Here is a 6,005-nt window from a genome sequence, read left to right on the forward strand (position 1 = left end):
TATATATATATATATATATGTGTGTGTGTGTGTACTACACTTTGGTTTTGCAGTTAAATTTGCATGAAATTGCCCAACAAAATTTTTTTAAAAATTTTAAATAAGTACGATAATCATGCGCAGAAGGCTCTTCAGCCTCACAAGGATTGTTGTTTCTCCGATGCATATATGTTACTTTCTTCAATACTTACTTTATGACACATAAGGTTAACAATATTTTTGTCTCTATGAGAAAAAGTTTAAGGTCAAGACTTGGCAAGATCAAAGAGTTCATGTATGCCAATAACCACTTCACACTTTGGGAACTCAAGTATGGGTAGTAAAACTGACAATGACACCAAGAGCGTCTGATCGATCAGAAGCATAAGAAACAACCGACAATGACACCAAGAGTGTTTGATCGATCAGAAGCATAAGAAACAACCGACAACGATGCCAAGAGCAGATGCACAAAAAAAACCCAAATCCGAGGCGAGCAACTACAAGACTATCCTCTGAAGCGAGCAATTACAAAACTCCTCTGCAAAACAAGCAACTCTAATACTCCTTTGCGGGAGCAAGCAACTATAAAACTCCCCTCTAGAGAGAGCAACTCTAAGACCCCCCTCCGGGGCGAGCAACTCTAAGAATCTCCACTGGGACGAGCAACAACAAGACTCCCCTCCGGAGCAAACAAATCTAAGACTCCCCTCTTAGGCGAGCAATGGAAAGCAACTACAAGACTCCCCTCAAAGGTGAGCAACTCTAAGACTCCACTCTGAGGTGAGAAACTACAAGACTCCCCTCTGGGTCGAGCAACTCTCCCCTTTGAAACGAGCAAATACAAGACTCTCCTCCGGGGCGAACAATTTTAAGACTTCCCTTCGAGGCAAGCAACTACAAGACTCCTCTCCGGAGCGAGCAACCGCAAGGCTCTCCTCTGGGGCAAGCAACTACAAGACTCCCCTCATAGGCGAGAAACTCTATGGCTCCCCTCCAAAGCGAGCAACTCTGGGACTCTCGTAGGTGATGACAGAAGTACCAGAACCAAGCGAGAAAAGCGCCTAACAGAGAGTATCATTAACAAATTAAGTTCAAGGCTTGTTTGATTTATAAATTTTATTGTCATTATTGTGGTTGTCACTATAAATGAGCAAGAAAATTGAAGAACTTAATATGTATACCCAAAAATTGTTTGCACGAATCTCAGGACAATCCAGTAGTCGGTCACCTCACTTCAATCGGCTGGTCAAGATCTCTCCCTCGCCACCTCACTTCGGTCAATGGCCAAGCTCTCTCCCTTGGCTGCCTCATTTCAGGTCGATCAACTCCCTCATTCGATCAGTCGAATAGTCACACTAAAGAAAAAATCATCTTCAAGAGATTCACATGTAAGTCATTCAATTTCTTATATATTGAATGACATCAAGACAAAAACAAAGAAACATGAAACTGAAAGACTGCATCGATCTCGATAAGATCCGACAGTCAAAATAAAAATGGATTAAAATGACATTTGATTCGCTCTTCAAAACATAGTCAAATATGTAATTTTTGTATAATTTTTACTCCTCCTATCTTCTATAAATAGAAGGGTTTCATGATGTAAAAGGAACTTTTTGGGGGAGAGGGGCACCCCTCATTTGTATTATTGAATTTTATGGAATAAAATGAGCCCACGAGCCCGAGAACACCCCAATTCCCCCGCTGAGGGAAGTCCTCTCTCTCTCTCTCTATTCTTTGGACGCAATCTTCCAAACAGATCTGGATTCAACACTCCACTACCAGTTATTTTAAACACAATATTAGTGATCATTCTTTGATCAAGAGTTTGCAACGACCGTTCAAAGTAAATAGATAAATAAAAAAAAGGAATCTTTCAAAGGCATAGCAGTCAACCTCATATTAAGAATGTTTTCTAGTACAGAAATTGGTGCAGTTTGTAATACTTGTGCCAAGGTTTTCGCGATAAAATGTATAATAAGTAAACCATCTGTACAGAACTTCACTCTCCACGTGTTCATCAATATGCATAAACCATGGAAAACCCTCTAGAAAATCAATAAACATATTGAGCATTAACAGGTCCATAATTCAATTATTCACAGTTACTCCAGTTAAAACAGCGATCTAACCACAAAATTCAAAAAGTTCCAACTCTGGATGGAATCTTATTGCTCAAGCTCAGAAAAAAATAAATCCCTTACAGCTCCAATAACCGATGGAAGAAATCGTAGAATGAATTGAAACATCCATCCAAATATAAAACCAACAGAGTTCAAAATACCCAAGTTAATGGTTTCAGTGAAGCAACGTCATAACACCGAAAGCAACAAAATAGGAAAAGAGAAGAGGAATTGTCCGCATTATCAAGCCTTCTGTAAAATCTAGAATCGAGAGTTTCATATGGAATAATCGGTCGGTGACAAAGAAGCACCTTATAATCGAGGCAATGGAAGAGCTTTGGACCGAAATCCTTAGCACGCTCACCAGATCTGAATCCGGATCGCCCCCGCAAAACGGTGGAGTCTAGATCTCCAGGTTTTCATGAAGCCCGCAGTCGCTGCTACTCAGGGCAATAATTGTTTATGTGAGAAGAGAGATAGATATAGCAAGACGGCGGTGGGTGATAGAGGGGCAGGGGTGTATGCGAATGGAATATGAGGGAACAGCACTCGGTCACTCGAAAATATATTACATTTCCTACCAATGAAATCACGCCTAACGCCACGACATCGCTCGACAGTAAAAAAAAAAAAAACTGCTTGTTATTACTTATTCACGTTTTATTCATCTGTTATTACTTGTTATTTATGTATTATTATATTATTATAACACAAAAAATATTCTCAAGACATAATAACACATGAATAACACATAATACATGAATAACAAGGAGAATATTCCCGACAGAGAAAAACGCGGCGCTGTAACACTGGGGAATATTCCCCCCCGTGTTATTCATGTGTTATTGTGTGTTATTCATGTGTTATTGTGTTATTATAACACCAGAAATATTCCCAGAATACAATAACACATAAATAACACTTCTCCGAGTTACTGCGCCGTTTTTTTCCTCTTTCGTGCAGGGTGTCGTGGCGTGATTTCATTGGCTACGCACGTTACTCTACGTGTGTAGTACTGATGTAATATTTTCCCCGGTCACTCGGCTCAGTGTTTTAAATTATCCCTGAAAGTGGTTTTTCTTCTTCAACTATATTACTACAAATTATATTAATAGATTTAATATAAATTTGAAGTTACAATCTCTGCATATCATTGCTATGAGCAAATAACTAATAAATTTAAAGTTTATCATTATATTACACTTTTATAAGAAAAGAAATGTTTGGCATTTTATCTATATCTTCAAAATCCAAATCTTCATTTCTCCAAATTCTTTTTTTCCTTAGCTTTAATATACTGTAAAATTAAAAAAAGTAAACATGTGAGAAAGGTGTTACTATGAAAGTTTTGATGTTATGTATGCATATATGAAATTCATCACGTCTCAAGTGGTTGATTTGGCTCAATAACATAATAATCAGCTATCGATTAATATGCATGTAAATCTTAGTTGTTAACTCTGAGGGAAAATAAATCAAAGGATAAAAAAATTAAGCAAAGGCAGAACATGTCCACAATGATAGAGGCACAAATGGAGAAACATCAATGTATAGTTGAATTTTAATGAAAAGACAGTAAAACATCAATGCTCAACTAAAAATACCCCACAAACATCATTTAGCCAATATTTTTTTTGAAAGGAATTTCTAATGTACTCAATTTTACTAATGGAGTTGCTTAATAGTCAATAATAAATATAAAAAAGTAATTATCATCATCTTACATTCGTATATAAGAGCTACATACATCTAAAATAAGCGCATATAATGAGCATGCTTATTTTCACCTTTCGCATGGCGTTTTAATCAATTTAATAAAATGTAGATATTCAATGATCATTGAATAATCTATCTACAAAATAAAAATGAACATCTACAAGCAATAATAGTACCATGTAGTGATCATGTAATGATGGTCGAACTATGGTAGTAAGGTGATAGCTTTTAGAGAATAAAGATCGTGCTATGTTGGTTAATCCACGTCACTTGTTGGCAGTGAATATTGATATCGATCATCAGATAGGGCTCTAGAGTCTACTACACCCTTAATGTTTCTTTGGTTTCAAGTATCTTTCATGCAAGAAATGCACGTTTTTTTACCTTCATCAAGAAAATCTCAAATATTTTGCAAGATAATTCATCATGATTCTCTTGATCATATATCATCTTTTAGTATTTTAGTACTTTAATGATATTAAAATTGATTGATATTGAACATATTAGATTTCTCTTTTTAAGATATAATTCTCAGACAATGTTATGAATTTCTTAGCTATACTCTGATGTCTTATTTGAATTTATTTGGACTTAGATCGAAATGCTTTGTTTAGCTTATCCAATCAAAATGTTTATTTCAACAAAAAGTTTGAATGAAAGTAGTGATGAATAATTTTAATTTTATTTTTTAAAATTTTAAGTTAAATATCACATTTAAATTCATGTTTGAAGAGATGAATTTTTTTATGGCATTTTATTCATTAAGAAAAAAGTAGAGTGACCAATGACACATTTAAAACTCAATTTAGCCAACCAACAAGATTAAACTCAACTTGAATTGGTGCTAAAGTATTTATGTTGGGCCGCTAATAATATTTTTGACCATCCAAATAAAATGATTTACATTATATTTATATAATGAAAATTCACATACATGTTAGACAGTTTTATGTATTTACATGTCCTACACTCAAATTTTGATATTCATAGTTAAAACATCACATTGTCATGAACTTATATATGAATAGCTGTATTTCATTTTTAAAAAATATAGCATTGATGGTATTTTTGATGTTATTCTAAAATTTATACTAATAAATATGTGGTAGTAAATGCCCTTTTTATATATTTGCACGACAAAAATTTAAATTTGTTTAACCACACACACACACACACACTCTCTCTCTCTCTCTCGCCTCTCCCCCTCACTATGGGGCCGAATTTTTCCCTCAGGTCCCCGTACGGTGCGCTACGTCCGCTATCCAAGCAAAAGACGTCATCTGGTCTTGCAGGACCCATATTTACACGTCATGATAAATGAAAAATTTCGCGTTAAACCCGACCCAACCCGACGTGCTAAATGTTACGTATTATCCCGCCTTTTTGGCGTATTCCCGCCTATTTTTGGCGTATTATTCCCTCAGAAACTTCTATTCTGCATTATTCAGTAGAAAAGAAGTTTTCAAAAAGGGTTTTTTTATCTCAGCTAGGGTTTGGTCGCTGCATTTATGATGGAGTTAGATTTCTCTCTTAATGAAGAGTTTGAGCACATGGATGATGAAATGAATGTCAACGTCTTTGAAACGGAGGTAAGATTTCTTGCTTACTTCAACCGTTTTCCGTTTTTCCTAGAGTAACCCAACAATAACCTAGGAATAACCTGCGTATAAACCCACCAGATCTCTAAAAAAAGTGAGATTTCGTGTGAATCTTCGATTGTCGTTAGGTTATTTCATCATTATTCTGTGTTTAGGGTTATTTATTTTCGGGTTGATTCAAGAAATAATCATTAACTCGAGAATAACCCAACAATAACCTAAGAATAACCTGCGCATAAACCCACCAGATCTATAAAAAAGTAAGATTTTGTGTGAATCTTCGATTGTCGTTAGGTTATTTCATCATTATTCTGTGTTTAGGGTTATTTATTTTCGGGTTGATTGAAGAAAAACTCAATAACGCGAGAATAACCCAACAATAACCTAAGAATAACTTGCGCATAAACCCACCAGATCTATAAAAAAAGTGAGATTTTGTGTGAATCTTCGATTGTCGTTAGGTTATTTCATCATTATTCTGTGTTTAGGGTTATTTATTTTCGAGTTGATTGAAGAAAAACTCAATAACCCGAGAATAATCAAACAATAACCTAAGAATAACTTGCGCATAAACCCACCAGATCTA

General features: G+C 35.3%; 1 protein-coding gene across 5 annotated transcripts in view; it reads right to left on the reverse strand.

The window, feature by feature from the left end:
- Nucleotides 1-2,654, reverse strand: part of LOC110018189 (uncharacterized protein At3g49720-like) — a 38,957-nt gene extending 36,303 nt beyond the window's left edge. For 2 of the 5 annotated variants that reach the window (XM_020715424.1, XM_020715426.1), the window contains exon 1: nucleotides 2,417-2,654. The gene's annotated coding sequence lies outside the window, so the exon portion shown is untranslated. The remainder of the gene's footprint in view (nucleotides 1-2,416) is intronic. The other 3 variants (XM_020715425.1, XM_020715422.1, XM_020715423.1) reach the window with 2 other exon arrangements.
- Between the last annotated feature and the right edge of the window lie 3,351 nt (nucleotides 2,655-6,005).

Source organism: Phalaenopsis equestris, unplaced genomic scaffold, assembly GCF_001263595.1.
Source record: "Phalaenopsis equestris unplaced genomic scaffold, ASM126359v1 Scaffold000006, whole genome shotgun sequence".
NCBI classification, from domain to species: domain Eukaryota; kingdom Viridiplantae; phylum Streptophyta; class Magnoliopsida; order Asparagales; family Orchidaceae; genus Phalaenopsis; species Phalaenopsis equestris.